This window comes from Eschscholzia californica, unplaced genomic scaffold, assembly GCF_041429995.1.
Source record: "Eschscholzia californica isolate CP2 unplaced genomic scaffold, dmEscCali1.0.p SCAF_6, whole genome shotgun sequence".
Classification (NCBI taxonomy): domain Eukaryota; kingdom Viridiplantae; phylum Streptophyta; class Magnoliopsida; order Ranunculales; family Papaveraceae; genus Eschscholzia; species Eschscholzia californica.
In genome coordinates this window covers 20293508-20315055 of record NW_028238483.1, presented here as the reverse complement: position 1 = coordinate 20315055, position 21548 = coordinate 20293508, and the positions used below count along the sequence as shown (strand labels likewise).

At 35.3% G+C, this 21548-nt stretch overlaps 2 pseudogenes across 2 annotated transcripts; both read left to right on the top strand.

The window, feature by feature from the left end:
• LOC147532313 (ammonium transporter 3 member 1-like) lies at nucleotides 1–8988 on the top strand (annotated as a pseudogene). The gene is made up of 3 exons (XR_015227971.1): nucleotides 1–619; nucleotides 719–937; nucleotides 8439–8988. The product of XR_015227971.1 is annotated as an ammonium transporter 3 member 1-like (transcript).
• A 5610-nt stretch (nucleotides 8989–14598) lies between these two features.
• On the top strand, nucleotides 14599–17391 carry LOC147532312 (G-type lectin S-receptor-like serine/threonine-protein kinase At1g34300 pseudogene; annotated as a pseudogene). Its single transcript, XR_015228308.1, has one exon. The product of XR_015228308.1 is annotated as a G-type lectin S-receptor-like serine/threonine-protein kinase At1g34300 pseudogene (transcript).
• Nucleotides 17392–21548: the final 4157 nt, after the last annotated feature.

Below are 21548 nucleotides of genomic sequence, written 5' to 3'. Positions count from 1 at the left end.
ACCTACCGACTTAATCCTGAAATATCTACAGAGATTTCAATCGGTTACGGATCTCGAAGTGTTTAAGCAAGTTTGGACTTCACGCGTCTAAGGAAGGAAAGTTCTCCCATAAGATCTATCGCATCGGCAGGATATCTATGAAAAATCCTTGAACTTAGGAACTTTCAGCTATCCGAGATCCGAGATAAACATAAAGGCAAAACTTCCCTCCATGGCAATCACCGCTGCCTCTTAAGCCTATAAAAGGGACCCCACATCGTCCTTTACAAGACACGATCTCTAAACCCTAGAAGATCACAGTTAACTCTGAGTTCTCATAACTCGCTCCCAAAAGGATCGATCAACATTCATTTTTTTACTGCAAAGAACACCCTGACTGTCATGAGCGTCGGAGCGGTTTTCAAACCCTTTGCAGGTTTTCCCCCTTGGGAACCGACGAACAGGATCTTAGAGATCAGGTGTTTGAGGACGAGAATCAGGAGCTGGAGCAGGGAGCAGAAGCAAGGAGCAGAAAGCAGGTGCAGAGAGCAGGAGCAAGGAGACGAAAGAACCAGAGCTGGAAGCAGGAACAGACGCAAGAATCTTACCTCAAATAACAGAATATACCATCATAACGGAGGTTTTCATGCATCAACTCCCTTTCTCATGCTGATATAATAGAAGGCCATTTTTTGACATCAACAATTCCGACTAAACAATGTATTGTTAACATTGACAGGGGCAGGACTATTGTGGATGGTTTGGGCTGGTTTTAATGGTGGTGCTCCTTATACATCAAACCTTGATGCATCCATGGCCATTTTCAACACCAACATTTGTGCTGCCACAAGTCTTTTAGTTTGGACTTGTTTGGATGTTATCTTCTTCAACAAGCCTTCTGTCATTGGAGTTATTCAAGGCATGATCACTGGTCTCGTTTGCATTACTCCCCGTGCAGGTAATCACGTAGTCTAACCCTAATCTGCTGCAATTTTTTAGTATGTACATACATGTCTGTATTAGTGAGGATGTTATATTGCTACTTATCTTGACCTAAGCATGCAGTTAGGGTGGGGAATGGTTCGGGCTACTCCCATTCCTTTTAACAAGTTATGATGTGCCTAAAAGGTTACCCTAAATAGGTCTACACCCGCAAGTGCACGGGTGTCAAGTTGTAATAAATTTCGGTAAGACCGGTTCGTTCCTCAGAGACTTAGTCAAACTCAAATTCTAACCTTAATTCTAACTTGGATTCGAACTTGGTTTTGATGATATAATTCAAATAAAGATAACAAATAAACTTAAATCATATAAAATTCAAGAAATGGGAGAACCTAGGGTTTTCGAATCCGTCCTCCTAACAATTCTAACGATAATTTATTTGGATTTAATTAGCGAATTCCTTATATAACTCAGATTCTAGTCCATGAATGGTCTAAAAATCCGGAAGATTCTAGTCCGTGACACTTTCCAAATTAAAGGGAGAGTGTCAATCCCGTGTTGCTGGCTAGAGATGAGGCGGCTAAGGTATTTCGCGGCTCAGCGTAGCAAAACGAGGTGGGTGTCGGATTGTGTAACTGAAGACGTGTCGCCTTAGGGTTCGCTGGATCAGTTGGGGATCACCGATATCTTGCTCACCGCGTTACACTAAATAAGAGCCTTATTTTGTCTCGAAAATCACCCGAGTGCCCTCCTGAACGTCCCGACATTATCCCACATGTGCCAATGATCGTCCGATCTTCCATTCTGTCGTCAACACGTGGCCTACTCGGTTCTGGTCAACTGGTTATGAATACAACTTTGACTTAGTCTAACTCTCTCATCCGGGCTCCGATTTGACTTCCGTTTTCGTCCACGAGTTTGTCTTGAACTCTAGTTTCATCTCAGTATCCATATTGGCAAAAATTACCAGAATCAACCAATGACCAGAGTGCCCCCAACATCTATTTCTCCCGATTTCATCTGTTTTTTCACATAGAACTCCGTAAAGATACCTGAGAAAGAAAATCAAACAAATCATTAGAGTAACCGCTCGAACTGGACTAACTGACCCGAGTTAAGAGATTCAGATGGGACTAACTAAACCCATTTTACCACTTTCGTATGGACCCACGATTGCACTTAGCTTGTGCAACAAGCCGTTAAACCTCTAGGTTGCCCTAGAGGACGAGTTTTGTCTCGTGAGGGTTTACAGTGAATATACCCACAAAATTCGAAAGTTTCAAAATAATCCCAGAAGGGTCTAAATATGACATGGACTAAAAATGTTAAGCCGATAGAAATTTTCGAAAGCTAATAGAAACAAAATCCAAGTCAACCAGACCATACAAAAGCTAAAAATCCCTTCACTAGTAATCTAGACCTAAAGTGCACGTGACTAACCATATGAGTATCATTTCAGTTCAGAACAGACAAAACCTCGATTACCTTCTCAATACATTTCGCCTCGACTACTACCTCACGGTCATACACTCAAAAATTTAAGTCACCCAGAAATGGTTCACTCCATGTATTAGTATGAACATGAAGAAAAACTCAACACATGAAAAAGACGGACTATAATTTTTGTGAACGACTGATCTCATAGTAAGGAAACAACCACTAATACGGAATGGAGAAGCTAACCAACTTTTCTCATCTGATCTACTTGCTAACAATGCTTCCTAGAGGTCTTCAAATCTTCAAGAACTACTTCAAAGGATAAAAACTTAAACTAGACAAACACTTTTCTATTTCTTTTCTTCTTTTTTTTTCTTCTTTTTTCTATATATTTTTTTCATAAACAAATTCTGGTAATAACCATCATAATTCCAAAAGGACTTATCATTCTTTCCCTGAGTGAATTTCTCTTCATTTTGCTTCATGCTTCATTCTCAGGGTTCTAAATGGTAAGGTTTCTATCTTTCTCTACTTGACATTTGTTTCAAGTTTCTCAGACTACAAGAGAAAGTTTGCATTCTGATGACATCCCTAGTGGTTGTGAAATTTGAACTCAAGAGATCAAATGAGTTCTTCTTTCGAAATTGCGAGGTTGAGTAGCTCTTCACTCTACTCGGAATTAGCTCAGAAGAGATCACTCAAAACAACAAGAAAGGCTCAGAATCTCACATAGGTTAAGTCTCCACTAATGATCGATTAAGTTATTTCAGAAAAGACAACTCTTCACCTATCTAACACTCACATGGCTAGTGCACAGACAACCTCAAGACTCGAAATTCGTGAAACAACCTTTAGTAAAAGCACAGTACAACCAACTAGACTCTATGACCATTAACAAACAAAAACAACTAGACTCACTTTTTCAGTCCAAAAATTTAGAAATTTTGAAAAATTTTAAACCGTTTTGAATTTTTGAAATAAGGACTTAGCAAAAAATTCAATCCCCTATCCCCAAACTTAAACCGAACATTGTCCTCAATATTCTGAAGACTATGTAAAAATAACAAGATGAGGGAATGATATTACCATAATCAGAAGTCCTATGCATGGGTTGCCTCCCAGAAAGCACCAAGTTTAACGTATTCAGCCAGACGAAACTGATCATAGCGGATCAGTTTGGGTAGACAGGATTTTCGATAGGAATGTCCTCTGTATCGGTCAACATCTCTAAAAATGGTTTTAACCGTTGTCCATTTACTTTGAACACACTACCATTTTTGTCTTCGATATCGACTGCACTATAAGGATAAACGAACTTGACCGTGAAAGGTCCTGACCATCTAGAACGGAGTTTACCAGGAAATAAATGCAAACGTGTGTTATATAATAAAACTTTCTGACCCGGTGAAAATGTTTTTCTTAAATTATTTTTATCATGAAACATTTTCATCTTATGCTTATACAACCTAGCACTTTCATATGCATCAGTTCTCAACTCCTCCAACTCACTGAGTTGCAACTTTCTCTCTCTACCCGCTTTGTCAAGCGAAAAGTTCAATTGCTTGATAGCCCAATATGCTCTATGCTCTAACTCAACAGGTAAGTGTCATGCTCTTCCATACACTAGTCTATATGGAGACATTCCAATAGGGGTCTTAAACGTTGTGCGGTAGACCCATAGTGCATCGGTTAGTCGTAAAGACCAATCCTTCCTATTGGGGTTAACCGTTTTCTCCAGAATGCGTTTAATCTCCCTATTCGACACCTCGATCTGACCAATAGTCTGCGGATGATATGGGGTAGATACTTTATGGGTAATACCATATTTATTCATTAAAAGCTCAAATTCCCTATTACAAAAGTGTGTGCCCCCGTCACTAATAATTGCCCGCGGTGTACCAAAACGTGAAAGTATGTTTTCTTTTAAGAAAGGGATCTCAACTTTGTGATCATTCGTTTTGGAAGCAACCGCCTCTATCCACTTAGACACATAGTCAACTGTAACTAGGATGTACAGATTTCCAAATGAATTTGGGAAGGGACCCATGAAATCGATGCCCCACACATCGAAGACCTCAACTACCAAAATAGGATTAAGGGGCATCATGTTCCTACTAGAAATGCTTCCCAACTTTTGGCATCGTTCACATGCCAAACAATATGCATGGGTATCCTTAAATATAGACAACCAGTAAAAACCACATTGTAGAATTTTGGCAGCCGTCTTTTTACCACTAAAATGCCCTCCACATGCATGATTATGACAAAAGGAGATGATTTTGGATTGTTCCTCATCAGGAACACATCTCCCAATGATCTGGTCGGGACAATACTTGAACAAGTATGGGTCGTCCCAGAAGAACCGTTTTACCTCGGATAAAAATTTATCACGATCTTACTTGGTCCAGTGTTTGGGTATTTGACCAGTAGCAAGATAGTTCACTATATCAGCAAACTAAGGTAATTGGAGATACTAAAAAGTTGCTCATCAGGAAAGCTCTGTCTCATGGGTAATTTGTCTTTCATAGACTCTACTACCAGTCTAGACAAGTGGTCTGCTACTAAATTCTCGGAACCCTTTTTGTCCCGAATTTCTATGTCAAACTCTTGTAATAGTAGTATCCATCTAATCAGCCTAGGTTTTGCATCCTTTTTAGAAAGGAGATATTTTAATGCATGATCAGAGAATATGATGACCTTAGAACCCACAAGATATGATTTAAACTTTTCTAGGGCATACACTACAGCTAACAACTCTTTTTCGGTGGTAGAGTAGTTTAGTTGTGCATCATTCAATGTCTTACTGGCATAGTATATTACGTGAAGAAGTTTATTCTCACGTTGACCTAACACGACTACAATGGCATAATCAAATGCATCGCACATGATCTCAAATGGAGTACTCCAGTTGGGAGGTTAGACAATAGGGGTTGTAGTAAGAAGAAGTTTGAGTTTCTCAAAGGCTTCTAAACAAGGACCATCAAAGACAAATTTGTTCTCTTTTACCAAAAGATTGCAAAGAGGTCTAGATATCTTGCTGAAATCTTTAATCAATTCGACTTTTGCTTTTTAGGGATTGGGAGGCTTATCTTTGACCGAATATCTTTTGCTTTACCAAAACATTGCAAGGTTACCCTAAATAGGTCTACACCCGCAAGTGCACGGGTGTCAAGTTGTAATAAATTTCGGTAAGAACGGTTCGTTCCTCAGAGACTTAGTCAAACTCAAATTCTAACCTTAATTCTAACTTGGTTTTGAAGATATAATTCAAATAAAGTAACAAATAAACTTAAATGATATAAAATTCAAGAAATGGAAGAACCTGGGATTTTCGAATCCGTCCTCCTAACAATTCTAACGACAATTTATTTGGATTTAATTAGCGAATTCCTTATATAACTCAAATTCCAGTCCATGAATGGTCTAAAAATCCGAAAGATTTTATCATTAAAAACAATTAAAACTTGTTTGTAAATTGTATCGAGAAAATAGTGATGATGAACTTCATCTAAAACCCTAGATAAAAGAGTTAGTTACTCATGGAGATGATAAAAAAATTGGAAAATAAAGCAAAGAGAGAGAGAGAGAAGAAAACATACTTTTTTCTTCGCTGGAAATGATTTCCTTCTGATTTTCCACTGGCAGCCAAACGCACCCCTGATGGAAAACGATTTTTTCGTCTTCTCGGAAATGAATTCTCTGTGGGAAAATTATTTTCCCACGGATTTTCTCGTCTTCTCCAACTACTTTCTCTCTGATCTACTGTTTCTCACTTCTTTTTTTTCAATTCGAAAATGGATAATAACTGATTCTCTAGAATAACAGAGAAAATGAATTGAAGATAAAGCAATCTGGACAATTATTAATAACAACCTAAAACAAATTATTCAATCTCTGTAATCTCTCTTCCGCTACAACAATATCTATCTCTCTCTGTTTGAATCTCTCTCACTCTCACAACAAGAAAGATCACAGAAGATATAGAAAATGATGGTGTGATTTTCAACACTGTTTTCCTTAGCCGAGATATAGATGATGATCTCTATTCTCTAAACCAACTCTCTCTTACTCTTTCTTTTGTTCAAAACCGAGAATTGAAGATGATAAAAAGTGGTGTATCTCTCTTCTTTCTTTTTTTTCTCTCTAAACCGTGATACCCTTTAGGTCTTTGTTCCTGTTATTTATATAGAAGAGACAAGCCCAGTCTCTCTCATTTGGAAATATCCTCTTCAACAACTCACGGATCTCAATCAAATACCGTGTTATCTTCAATTACATAAATATCGACAGAATCTACCTATTAACGCCCATCTTTCCTTCTCTGTTTCAATCTTCCAGCCGAGAGCTTTATCTAACTTTCTCATACTTTCCTTTCTCGGTTTGTATGAAAGAAGGAAATAACAACTTTCCTTTCTCTCTCTAAAACCAGAGAAGAGAAAAAGATAACTTTCCAAATTAAAGGGAGAGTGTCAATCCCGTGTTGCTGGCTGGAGATCGAGGTGGCTAAGGTGTTTCGCGGCTCAGCATAGCAAAACGAGGTGGGCGTCGGATTGTGTAACTGAAGACGTGTCGCCACAGGGTTCGCTGGATCAGTTGGGGATCACCGATATCTTGCTCACCGCGTTACACTAAATCAGAGCCTTATGTTGTCCCGAAAATCACCCGAGTGCCCTCCTAAACGTCCTGACATTATCCCACATGTGCCAATGATCGTCCGATCTTCCATTCTGTCGTCAACACGTGGCCTACTCTGTTCTAGTCAATTGGTTATGAATACAACTTTGACTTAGTCTAACTCTCTCATCCGGGCTCCGATTTGACTTCCGTTTTCGTCTACGAGTTTGTCTTGAACTCTAGTTTCATCTCAGTATCCATATTAGCCAAAATTACCAGAATCAACCAATGACCAGAGTGCCCCCAACATCTATTTCTCCCGATTTCATCTGTTTTTTCACATAGAACTCCGTAAAGATACCTGAGAAAGAAAATCAAACAAATCATCAGAGTAACCGCTCGAACTGGACTAACTGACCCGAGTTAAGAGATTCAGATGGGACATTTTCATGTCTCATCAAGTTAATAGGGTGGACGACTTATGCAAATGTAATAATAGTCTCATATAAGAAAAGAATACTATAGTAACCAAAAATATAATATCGCTGCCAATTGATTTTGAGTTGAATGTCAACAAACTTATCACAATATAGAGCTAGCCCGCATAACATGCCCAATGGTCGCTACACGTGTTTCACATCATCATCATTAATAAAAAGACACATCTTAAGCTCAAACAAATCCCACACCCGAGGGAGAGTTTGAGTGTTGTTCCACATAGATAGAGGGTACTCTCATAACGAATTATATAATATATAACTCTGCTTCACTCTTTGCCGATTAGTTTTTAGTTGGATGTTGACAAACTTAACAGGTAATACTTAAGTAATAATTCAAGATCGTTCCCTTATAAACATTCCTGTCATGAACTTTTTTGGGAGGGAAATTTCTTAGATAAGAACTATAAGTCTATGACTTCCTATGACCATTGCATCTAGATCAATTGAATATGTAATTCATTAATTAGTATGAAAATGTTGAAGTACTTTCTAATCTAACCCTACTTTTGACCTACACATGTGACACTTTGAAGATTTTGCATTATCTTAACTGTGAACACTTGATGTGAAGGCTGAAGGATCTTTTGAAGAATTTTCAAATTGACATTATCGTATAATTTACTTGCTTTTGCCGACAAGGTGACAAGTAAGATGGTCTGAAAAGAATATGTCCTTTTTGCAATATTTCAAGAGGTTGGAGGTGAATTCTACAACATTCAAAATTTTCTATAAAAGACATCTCAGAATTCAATTTGTGGCTTGATGACTAAGGGACAATTCAAATTTTTCGTATAGTACAAAGTTTTTTCTCTACATGGGCCTATCCCAAGCCACCCCATGTTTCTTGACAGGCCAATTTAAGCGCCAAATCCACTCAAAAGACCTAGCAAATATGAAGACAAATAGTTAGGTTAGCTAAAACTTCAGTTTCACATCAATGACTAAATTGGCAATTCATCATTTTAGGTCTTGTTCAAGGATGGGCAGCTATAATAATGGGAGTTCTCTCAGGCAGTATACCATGGTTCACTATGATGGTCATTCACATTTCACAAGAAATCCACATTACTTCAAAAGTTCGATGACACACTCAGTGTCTTCCATACCCACGCGGTAGCCGGTATTCTAGGAGGTATCCTTACTGGTTTATTTGCTGAGTACTATGTGCATTCTTCTTGCCTTTCACAGACTCTAGGGGTGCAATCTATGGCAGATTGGGTGGAATGCAACTCGTAAAATAGATAGTTTCAGCGGGTTTTATCGTGGTTTTGAATGTTATTGTGACCTCAATGATATGCTTATTGATTAAGTTGGTAATGCCACTTAGAGTGTCTGAAGAACACTTGATAGTGGGGGATGATGCTGCCCATGGTGAAGAAGCTTATGCATTGTGGGGAGATGGTGAGACTTATGATGAGTCAAGACATGGATGGTATTCTGATGAAACTTTACACAAAAAGCAGGGAGATAATGGTGTTGGTATTCAACTTGCTTCTGTTTAGTCTCTTATCTCTCTCTCCCCCTTATTTCACATAAATATAGAAGATAAAACAGTATTTATATTTTCAGTTTTAGGTACATAACTAAAACTATAACTTGACTTTGATGTGAATTAGTCTTTATGTTTATAATTTCATTGAGGTTTACCTAGTCTAACTATTGGCTCAATTCAACATTTATAATTTCAGTAGTTTTTAGGTCGAAAGCTTAAGTAATTCAACCTTCTGCTCCTTATCAGTCATCGCTTTTAAGATGTATCAATTTATACATTTTGTGTTATTCAATTAAAAGAAAATGTGATTAGTTCCATTAAAAAGAGGAGTTTGTGAAAATTGTCATACATACACAAAATATCCCAAGGAACAATCTATTAAGGATTTTGAACAATATATACAATAATTTATGTTCTAGAAGGAAAATTGTTTAAGAGAGAATGTGATAGGATACTGCTTTATATCTTAATCCATTGAAAATTCAGTCTCCTACTTTTACTAAAATATAAGGAAACATACATTTATTGCTTTACACCAACTGCTAAAGATACTTTTGACTTATAATCACATAGGACATGTAAACTTGGGTTTACATGGGCCATACAATCTTTTTACAATAAGAAAGAGAAAACCTTTCAACAAAAAAAGGAAAAGAAAGAAAAAGAGAAGACTATTAATAACTTGTTTATTCTTCCTTGTGAGCAAGTTATTTTATGTCTTGTAAATGTAAATTTGAAAATTTTAACATAATTTTTATAGAAGTGCTATTTTTTTATCTTACAGTATCTGAAATGTGAGAAAATATCTTCTAGGTTAATTTGTGAACCTGACCTGTCCACATAATCAGTGAAACAATAATTAATACTAAAAGAATCTCCGTCAATTCGTAAATTAGTTTCAACTCTAATTTTGAGATCACTTTTTTTTTTGAAGCACATATCTTAAATTAATAACTAAGAGTATGTTGATTATACAAATGATAGATAGATGGAGGTATGTAAGACCATGTACGATTACACTTGTGTTTCCTTGCAAATTTAGCTAGTGAATCCGCTAGTATATTATTGTTGCGCCCAATGTGATCGAACTTGATGCTGTGAAATGACAAGAAAAGTGCGTTGATTGTTCGCATATAAGGAAGTACATGTCAATGTTGTTCAATTTGATGTCCTTAGAGGTATTTGATAATTTCTTGGTTATCGCTTTCAACTATGACATATTTGTAATTATGCTCCTTTGCCCATTGAATTGCGGATGCTATTGCTTTTACTTCGCTTTCCTTTATAGATTTGGCTCTAAGTTTGAATTGTTCTTGTTGCAAAAGTTTTATTTGAAAATCTTGGACAATGTTACCTATACCAATAGGTTCCGTCGTGTTAGTAAATGATGCATCAATGTTGATTTTAATATAAGGATGTCTTGGTGGAGTTCAATGGTTTGATGACAGCACAACATGTTTAGAAGTTTTAGTGAGGTCAATATGTGCTGAATTACTGCAGATGGCGAAGTGATAGTGTGTCCAACACATCGGTCCCAATGAGCTTTCCACATATACAAAGAAATGGCAAAGTAGTGAACTTTCTTAATATAACATTCATAGTCTGAAGATTTTTTCAGGGTTGAATCCATAAGTGACGTAATGTTTGCGGATAAAATATTAAAATAGAACCAAATATTTTTAGCAAGTGAACAATGTAGCAACGCATGTTTGTTTTAGTATCAGTACACGATGGGCATTTGTATTGATTATTTATGTATTTACTAATACGACTTCGAACTAGAAGAGCTTCTCTAACACATTTCCAAGTGAAAAGGTTATATCTGGGAATAATTTTAATATTCCAGATGAGGGTCCAAGGGACTTCCGAGAAATTAGGTTGATGTGGTATTAGAGATAAGTGTTTATGCATCGAACTCACATTATACTTACTTGATTTGGTGAGAGTCCAATGCAGGGTATCCTGACCTGTAACTTGAATTTCAATAGATTTAATCAAGTTGTTAATGTGTGCGTCAAGGTAGAATCCATAAGGTGAATGTCCCCCCCCCCTTTTTGTGTTGAAAGGTGAATGCTCCCCTGGTTATCAGTAATACATTGAGAGATAAATGTTAGTGGTGAGTTATTGTTGTTGGGAAGGGGAGGGTAAAATTCTGGATCCAAAAATGATTCGAGATATTGACCTCACCCCCATGTGTGTCTCCCAAATAGTTAGGTTCTTAATGCTATCTAGGTATTTGACTATTTATCAAATCCCATAGTTATTTTGTTTAGGTGGCCTCAGATTCTTAGTTTTTGGAAAATATTTAGTTTTAAGTAGTTTAGTCCAAATGTTATTAGGGTTCGTTTTCAACTGCCAGACAAGTTTTCCGAGCATTTTTAAAAAATGGCCTCCGACTTCTTAAAAAAAATGTTCTCTGACATTTTCAACCGCCAGACGAGCATTTTTTAAAAATGCTTGGTTGTTAAAAAATGGGTTGTGAAGCCCTAACACCACCCCCCCCCCCCCCCCCCCGCCCCACCCCCCGACTTTTGAGAAGACATATTTTAGACCAGGCTTTGGTATGAATGGCCTCTGATTTTCCACACCAGAACGATTTTTGGATAGTGGATATGCTTTTGCATATGCCTTTGAGAAAACAGAGCATTGCATTTGGTATCAGAAAACGGGCGAAGCTATAGTCGAAATGACTACAATTCGACCAACTTGAAAAAGAGATTTGTTATGCCACATAGAGAGTTTTGATTTGGTCAAGAAGGGTTTGAAAGACTTGATTTTTCTTAGCCCCCATAAAGAGTTGAGTGCCAAGATATTTGTTCGAGAGCGAGGCTTGATGGACTAAGAATTCAGATCACCATACAATTGAATTTGGCATGCGAATTTTTTGACAAGAAGATGTTAGATTTGTGTTGTAGTTGATCATTTGGCAGGAGGAGTTGTAGTAGGTTAGAAGAATATTTCTTAGATTGTGGATGTTGTCCACTTTAGTTATACAATCATGAGCAAATATAAGGTGTTTTATTTCAAGTTCTTGGTTGGATGTGAGAAAACCGTAGAACTTGTGATCATCTTTATTTGACAGTAGAAGTCAGCTAAGTCCTCCCATTGCTAAGGTGAATAAGAAGGGAGACATGGAATCTCCTTGCCTAATTCCTCTACTAGGGTGGAAAGTGGGACCAGGTTTACCATTAATATAGACTACCATCGGAGATGAATAGATACAAGTCTCAATCATAGTTATCCAATGGTCGGATAATCCAAGTTTGACCATTATATTCTTCAAAAAATACGATTCAATACGGTCAAAAGCTTTAGACATATTCAGCTCGAGCCCGAAGGAACCTTTTGAGCTTTAATTTGCTTATAGGAATGGATTAATTCTTGGCAAATAATGATGTTATTAGTGATCTGTCAGCCTGGGACATATGCTGCCCGGAAGGGGGAAATTATGATTGTAAGTATAGAATTCAGTCTATTGCCAAAAAATTTGTTATGATTTTGTAGATAGTGTTGAGCAAGCCGATAGGTCCGAAGTCTTCTGAGATTTGAGTGGTAAGGGTTTTTGGAATGAGGCAAACATGGTATGATTGGTGTTTTCGGGTAACTTTGTTGCAGAGAAGAGGACAAGATCATATATATATATTTTTGGACAGTGTCCCAATTTTTCCGAAAGGGTATCCGTCTGGTCCAGGAGCAGCTTCTGCCTTGAGCAGTCGGATGGCCAGATCAATTTCTAGCTTGGTCGAGACAAATGTGAGGTGGATATTTTGACCAGTAGTTACAAAGGGGTGAAATAGGTCCAAGATAAAAGGGAAAGTTTGGGGTTTCAGGGAAGTTGAAATATCTAGAAGGTGACTCGAGAAAGTATGGGCGCTGGTATTTACAGAGCTCCTAAGAGCTATTTACAAAGCAGACTATTCGTAGATAAACTTTTTAGTGTTTACAAATTGTTTGATTTCATCTCAACTTATTAGGTATTTAGAATTAAACTCCTATTTTAAAGATAGGTCCTTCCCTCCATCTAAAACCCTTTATCCATAGATATTCTTCCCTCCAAAAATTCTTAAAACCATTCTTTCAACTTTTCATCTTCTTCTCAGAAAATAAAATTCTCTACACTCAAATACTTTAGTTATCTTCTCTACACTCATAGAGTTACCTTCATCCATAGACTTAGGATTTTATTGGTCATAAGTTTTTCTTTAGTGTTACAAATTTATCTTGATGTATTAGGATTTCATGGCTTCTTGTAGTTAGTCTGATTATGTTATGATTTTTACCTTCTTGTATTGTTCGCGGCTTTTTTTACTAATTATTAGAGTTCCTTCGTAGGATTTTGAGGAAGATTCAAATTTTGATTGAAATTCATGGAAGAAGATGAGATTTTGTTGCCATATATTTTTGTTGGTTTGTGCCAAAAAATTTCGGTTTAAATTCGGTGGTTCATGCCGAAAATTTAATTTTTTTTGGCATATTTTGCTTATAGTTTTTGTTGTTTTTCACCGAAAATTTAAAACTTATGTCGAGTTAAAAATTTATTTGATGTTCTTTGTTATACTCATTCCTATGTTACAGATCAAACTTTTCACTTCACTACTTTATACAAAGGAAAGAAACTCGGAACCCGTCTTACTAATCAGACAGAAACAAACAAAGAAGTAGGAGTTGAAAGAAAGTGAACAATATAGTCTAATCTAAGGAAGAAAATTTAAAAACGGCAACGACTTCAAGAGGAAGCCGCATCACAAACATTAAAGGCAACCGCACAACCAGCTTTAGAGGAAGCCGTACCACCAACTCGAGAGAGATAAGTCATAACACCAACTTTAGAGAAAGAAGCCGTAACACAAACTTAAGAGAAGGAAGCAACACTTTTTCCATCTTCTACCCCACACTTCATATAACGTAAACATAAACAAAAATGAGTATGTAAGACCAAATGCAATCAAAGATTAAGAAAAAATGAGTTCAAACTAGCTTACCATGTGTGTGTCGAAAAATTGGGACAAATCAAAGCTTAAATAATTGGACTTGATTGGATCTTCAGGGTTGCTATGCTCATTATCGGCTATACTTTTTTTTATCTCCATTTCCATTAAGATTCGACTAGATAAACTGGAATGTACAACAACTTTAAAATTCGACAAAAGTATAAAGTGCAAAGTAAGCAAGCAGTTTTCTGAGAAATTCTCAATACCAATTTTTTTTTTATAAAAACATCACCACAAATGTTCATCGTTCTAAGCATTATTTGACCGAAAAATTTAGGTCTTTCATTAAAGTGAGGAAAAAATGTTAATCTAGAAATCTGAGTTATTTTCTGGAATAATCGCCACAAATTAGTTTATCTTACCTCTAAAGTTCTGTATTCACTTAGAATATTGTTATATGAGTCCAATGAAGATTTGTAGTTGATTTCTTCAATATCCAATTCTTTCATTAATGAAGCTTCTTGACCAGCAACTCCTCCATTAGTGCACCTTCCTAATTGTTAATTTCTTCCGTAATCTTTTACTCATATAACAACATTCTAAGAAAATAAAAAGAGATAAAATATCTTTTACTCTAATCAATATATAATCTTTTTTGAGTTTGATTCTTACCAAAATTTTATTGTAAATTGTAAATAGCAAACCTTATTTATAGCAAAGCTAAACATTGTGAATAATAGCAAAGCCTTATTTATAGCAGAGCTAAACATTGTGGCTTTGAAACTTTTGGCTTTGGTCCAATTTTATATAACAGTCCAATTGGAGAAGGAGACTCAGTAAGAGGAAGAAGAAAGAGAGAAGAAATGATAATCCCTTCTTCTTCATTCTTAATCTTCTTTCTTTACTCTCTTCTCTCCACATTCTCTTCAGCAGAAATCAAAATCGGTTCTACTCTCCTACCCACAACCCTAAACCCTTGGAAATCTCCCAATAACTCATTTTCTCTTTCTTTCATCCCCATTGATTCATCTTTCTCCCTCGCCATTTCCTTCTCAAATATCCCAATTTGGAAAGCTGGTGGTGATTTAGCCATTGTTGATTCAAATTCACGATTTGAGTTCCTCCCCAATGGTAATCTTTGTTTAATCAATGGTTCAGATGTTATTATTTGGCAATCAAATACCTCAAATCTCGGCGTTACTGTAGCAAACCTAGATGATTCAGGTAATTTAGCCCTAAAAAATGGTTCAACTACTGTTTGGTCTAGTTTTGATAATCCAACTGATACAATCTTACCTACCCAGAATTTCACAACATCTAAAACCCTAAAATCTGGGTTTTACTCTTTTAATCTTCTCAGTTCTGGTAATGTTACTCTTAAATGGAATGAAAACACCACTTACTGGAATTTAGGTCTAAATTCTACAATCAATTCCAACTTAATTTCCCCAAATTTAACCCTTTCACCCACTGGAGTTCTCCAACTTAACGATTTTAATCTATCTAATCCTGTTAATTTGGCTTATAGTAGTGATTATGGAGAAGGAACTGATATCCTTAGGTTTTTAAAACTTGATTCTGATGGAAACTTGAGAATTTACAGTTTTGGTAATGGAAATTTAGTTGAGAGATGGGCAGCTGTTCAAGATCAATGTCTTGTTTATGGATGGTGTGGTAATTTGGGTATTTGTAGTTATAATGAATCAAAACCTATTTGTGTCTGCCCATCTCGAAATTTCGATTACTTTGATCAAAATGATAGTAGAAAAGGGTGTAAAAGGAAAGTCGAAATCGAAAATTGTCCTAGTGAGAAAGTTATGTTAGAATTAGACAATACTAAATTCCTTACTTACCAACCTGAGTTAACTTCTCAGTCTTTCACACTGGGGATATTGGCGTGCAAATCGAATTGTCTTTCGGATGATGCTTGTACTGCATCGACTTCTCTAGCCGATGGTACGGGATTTTGTTACATGAAAAGATCGAAAATCGTAAGTGGGTATCACTCTCCTGCTCTCACTAGTACTTCTTATATCAAGGTTTGTGGACCGATTATCCTTAATCCACCATTATTCTATCCAAATATGGTACCAAGTGGTAAAACGTTTAATTTACGCAGATGGGTGATTGTTTATGTTGTTTTAGTTACTATTCTATGTTTGGTTTTGATGGGTGGTGTTATCTGGTTATGGTACTATAGAAACGACCGGAACTATGTTGGATTAGCAAGGCAATACGCGTTAGTAGAGTATGCATCTGTGGCTCCAATTCAATTTACGTACAAAGAACTCGAACGTTCGACTAAGGGATTCACGGAGAAGATTGGGTCAGGAGGTTTTGGTTCGGTCTACCGAGGGGTTCTTGCTAATAAGACAGTAGTTGCTGTGAAGCAACTTGAAGGGATTGAACAAGGAGAAAAACAGTTCAGAATGGAAGTATCAATTATAAGTAGTACTCACCATTTGAATTTGATGAGGTTAATAGGGTTTTGTTCTCTCGGTCGACATAGGTTGGTGGTTTACGAGTTCATGAAAAACGGGTCGTTGGATAATTTCATTTTCACTGCAGAAGAAACTTCCGGGAAATCATTGAATTGGGAAACTAGGTTAAAAGTAGCACTTGGAACAGCGAAAGGAATAACCTACTTACACGAAGAGTGTCGAGAATGTATCATACATTGTGATATAAAACCCGAAAACATACTTTTGGATGAGAATTATAACGCCCGCGTATCGGATTTTGGCCTCTCAAAACTCATAAACCCAAAAAATCTACATCATTGGCATAAAACCTTGACAAGTCTTAGAGGAACAAGAGGATACTTAGCTCCAGAATGGGTAGCTAATCTTGCAATAACACCGAAATCAGACGTTTATAGTTATGGAATGGTCTTGTTAGAAATGGTAATGGGGCGAAGAAATTTCGAAGTTTCAGAAGAAACAAGTTGGAAGAAATCTTGGGTATGGGCTTATGAGGAGTTTGAGAGTGGAAATATTTATAATATTGTTGATAAAAAACTAGTTGAGCAAGAGACAGATATGGAGCAAGTGCTTAGGGCAATTCAAACAAGTTTTTGGTGCATTCAAGAGCAACCAATCCATAGACCAAAAATGGGAAAAGTAGTACAAATGTTAGAAGGGATTACTCCTATTGAGAGACCACCAGTTCCAAATGGATCCACAGAAGGTTTTGTTACTCGAAACGGCAGCACAAATTTTAGTGAAAATGCAAATTTTGTCACTAGTATTGCAGGCTCAGACGTTTCTCTCTCTTCATCTGTTCAAGCTTCAAGAGGTTTGTCATCTCTTCCTTCTGAAACTAGACTTGAATTATGACTGCAGGTAAGAATCAAGAACTAGCTAGATATGGTTTTTATAATTCTAATATAATTTGAACTTGAAATGGGGGTATAGTACCCATAATTAGATAATATATTTTGTAAATTGAGTATAATGATGTGTTATGTTATTAATGAAAACTTTAGAATTGTTCAAAATTCTAACCTTGTCTCCTTTCTAATTGGTCGACCAATCAGAATAATGAAAAATTAGTGTAAGATTACTGATTACATACTGATTACAATATTTTCTTATCTCAATCATTTATAAAAAGAATTTTTGGGTTTATAGCCCAAAAAATAGGCCCTAATAAGACATTTAGTCCTCTCTGATCCTATAAAGGGTTTCAAAACCAAAAAAAATAATACAAATGGATATCTAGTCCATTTGGTGTCATCTAGAGAGAAACACAAATCCCTATAATACATATTAATTTATAATACCTATACTAACCTTCTTTATATATAAAATGTGATTTACATTCTGAAATCTAAAATATCTTTTTCCATTTTTATCTCCCACCTTTCTCTCTCCAATCACGATTCTAAACAAAGTAACCGTGATCTTCATTATCTTTAGTAACCGAAACTTGCTTATTTTCTCTCTCTCTAAACAAAGTAATCGTTTGATAATCATCCATTAATCTCAGAAATCTTGTTTCTTCTTCATAGTTTATCAGGTAAAACACATTACAAAAGTCATTTTTCATTCCATTGAAACAGATTCTGAATCAGATTTAATATTGTTTTTCAGGTAATGTTAAAGGTTTTAGTTTCTTCTTTTGTGTTTAATGTTTTTCATCTTCATCTTTAAATTTGTTCATGAATTTCATTATAATCAAATTTCTCTCTATATCATCTAATCAAATCTTTATCATTGTTTAGTATTTTCTCTCTCTAAGATTCATAACCGATTTTATGATGTTAATGTTAAATCCGTATTTACAACTCATTTTATTCGATCAAAAAGTGTTTGTCTCTATGTATTTTGTTACTTTTTAGTAGTTTTAGGTTACATATTTTGATTTTTAGATCATTTTTTCAATACTTCATCAAGGTTTCCGTATAATTTTTGATGCAGTGAAGATATCGAACGATTTGTTATAACTGAATGCAAACGATATATAATTTAAAATAAATTACGGATCGTTTACAATAAATCACATAACATTTTTGATCCAGAGAAGATCTAGTACGATTTGGTTGTAACAGAATGTAAACGATATATAATTTACACGACATTACATAATGTTTACTGAACATAACACATACATAACGCAAACATCTTCTGTACGATGTTTTTATAACAGAATGTAAAATATATGTATTTTGTTACAAATTATACATATTTCATAAATAATATCAAAAACATCTTATAAATCTGCATAAATCATATATAATTTATTCAACATTACGTGTATTTTTTCCCCAAAACAGTTGTTGTTTATAGTACAATAAATGTTCCAAAAATTATATGTAATTGATTGCACATTATACATATTTTTTTCACATAACAGTGACCTTGTGATTCAAACTAAAGTTATGTTTCTCTCCTAATACATTATAAAGTTTAACAGACAGTATGCATAATTTATTCCATTATACATGTCGTTTCTAGTAAATTATATGTTTTGTTGACAAATGTATATGTTTTCTTTTTGTAGTTTTGCTGATACTTATGGAATTTCCTACTGAAGTTGGTCATTTGTTTCTTGGTGGTGCAAAAGCATTTGGATATGCTCTTCGACAATATAGTGTAAATGTTGTTTGTCCTGCTCAAGACTACATATGCTCTACGACAATATAGTGTAAACGATTTTTTTGTAACAGAATGTAAACGATGTGTAATGTAAAAGAAATTATGTGTAATTTATTGAACATGACACACGTACAGTTAATAAATTACGTTGTATACATGACAAATGTTGGTTTCCTCGTCATAAATAACAAATAATTTACGTATTTGTTTCATAATTTGTATTCGATGTGCATTTATGTATGAGTAAAAACAAAAACAAATGTTGTTGTAATGTTCCAGAAAAATATACTATTTCCAAATCTGAAAATTAAGTAAGAGAAAGTGATATATACGTTTTGTATATTAACCCCCAAATCACGCTAAATTGATCTCAGAAAATATACTCTTTCCAAATCTGAAAGTTTAGAGAGAGAAAATAAATTTAATTTACAAATCTGTTTAAAGGAGAGATAAATTATGATTTGTTTCTATCCGTTTTTTGCTAATAAATTTCCCAAATCACTCCCACATTTGATTTCCTTCTTTTCAGCGTTTGATTAGTTTCTGGTAATGGCGTTTCGAAGATTTAGTTTAGGATTTTTGGAAACGTTTCGTTTTGGGAAAGTTACGATTTTGTTTCCTATAATTTATCCCAAATTCACGGTTAATTAAGTTGTTGGAATTTTCGGTCCGGCCCCACAATTTAAAATCCCGTGAAAATGGTTTGGGACACGAATGAAATTGTTTTATAGATAGTATGGGTTTTTAGACCCAAGAGCAAAAGGACTAAAAATCCATTTTTTGACAAGATTGGACCCTAAACCCTTTTTGAACATTATTTTGGTCTATATACCCACGGACCCGAAACAACATATAGATTATTCAACAAAGCATATAGGAAGATTAAACAAGTACCTGGTAATAAGAGAACAATTTTTTCTGCATTCCTTGGCAAACAGAAAACCAGAAAACTGAACGTCAGTAGTATTAGTGGAAAGAAAATGAGTCCCTGAGCTTGGTTTGAATCCTCAGAGCTTAATTAGACAACTTATCTCCCAACCACAGTTATTAAACAAGCATCTTTAAACATCACATATATGAAGATCTGCTACTCATTACGACAACTTATGCCTGATGATCAGTTTGGAGTATATGGCGCTTTGATTCACATTAGCTAGTTAAATTACAAAATACATCACCTCATATTCACAAGTTCCGACAGAAAAACATTAGGAATCAAATTCTTGAAAAAGTCCAGATATCTAAATTTGTATTACACCGTTTAATAATGAACGGAACTTGGACTAAAATATCATTAAGAACATAAGTAAGAATTCCTTTACACAATAGGTGTAAAAGTAAGTACAACCACAAAAGTAACTCAGCTGCCAATCATTACTTGTATTTTCATTTCTAGTCTATTTCGACTCCATCTCAGGGGTATGGGTGAGGGGGTGCCATAGGTGTGACCGCACCGGGCCCCTCACCCATTGCCACACCTTTTGGGGCCTCTTTTTGGTAAGGATAAGTAAACGTAATATAGTGGTGAATGTAAAATTACAACAAACTGAAGGTGCAGTCAACTTGGTAGGGGCATGTGTTGAATTTGTTTAAGGTCCCGGGTTCTAATCATGTTGCACTCATAAATTTTTTGTTTTGTCTCTCTTTTTATCACTTTGGACACACCATCTGCTTCGACAGGGTCTTTGTACTGTATTTGGGCACTTCATGTGTTTGGGACAGGGTCCTTGTATAGACATCCCTCTTAGAACAATAGGGGAGTCTATTACACGTAGCAAGATCAACTCCCTTATGAAATTTGCATTTTAATTCAATTCAAAAATCTTAAATTTTTTCAATTTTGTCTGGAGTTTACCCATGGAAGAGTTTAAACAGACAATTATTGTAAACACAAATTTTTCTAGATATTTTATGGATTTATTATTTTTTTTTGAAATATATATATATATATATATATATATATTTGTACGTACTCATGGCAAAAAAAATCATCTTTTATATTTTGTACGTACTCATGGCAAAAAAATCATCTTTTATATTTTTATATTTCTTTGAACAACAATATTCATTTTGTTAAGTAATGCTTCTCGAAATTCATTTTTTTTTTACAGTTAAGTTGTTGTAACTGTCCATTGTAGCAATCAAGAAAGGAATAGTACTTTTGATCCATAATTGCTTTATAAAAATTTGAAAATTTTGAAAACAAATTAGTTATATAAATAATGCATTTATGCATAAATTCTTGCAATATCTTTTTGTATGATGTCGTTAATGATATTAGGGTCAAAATGTTTCGAAATTTATATATCATGCCTCTTAATTTTTTTCAATATTATTTTGTTTGGGGCCCTGACAAAGAATCTCGCACCGGGCCCCCAAAATCTCAGCCATGCCACTGGGTGTCTTTATAAATAACTTCAATTCTGAGAAAAAAAAAAGTTAAGTTTGCACTTATATCCGTGTTATTCGCAAATTAAATAGTTAGCTAAGCATTTTGCAAAATGTTATGAACATTCTAATGTGAGACGTGGACAAACATTGCACAGTACATGATAAT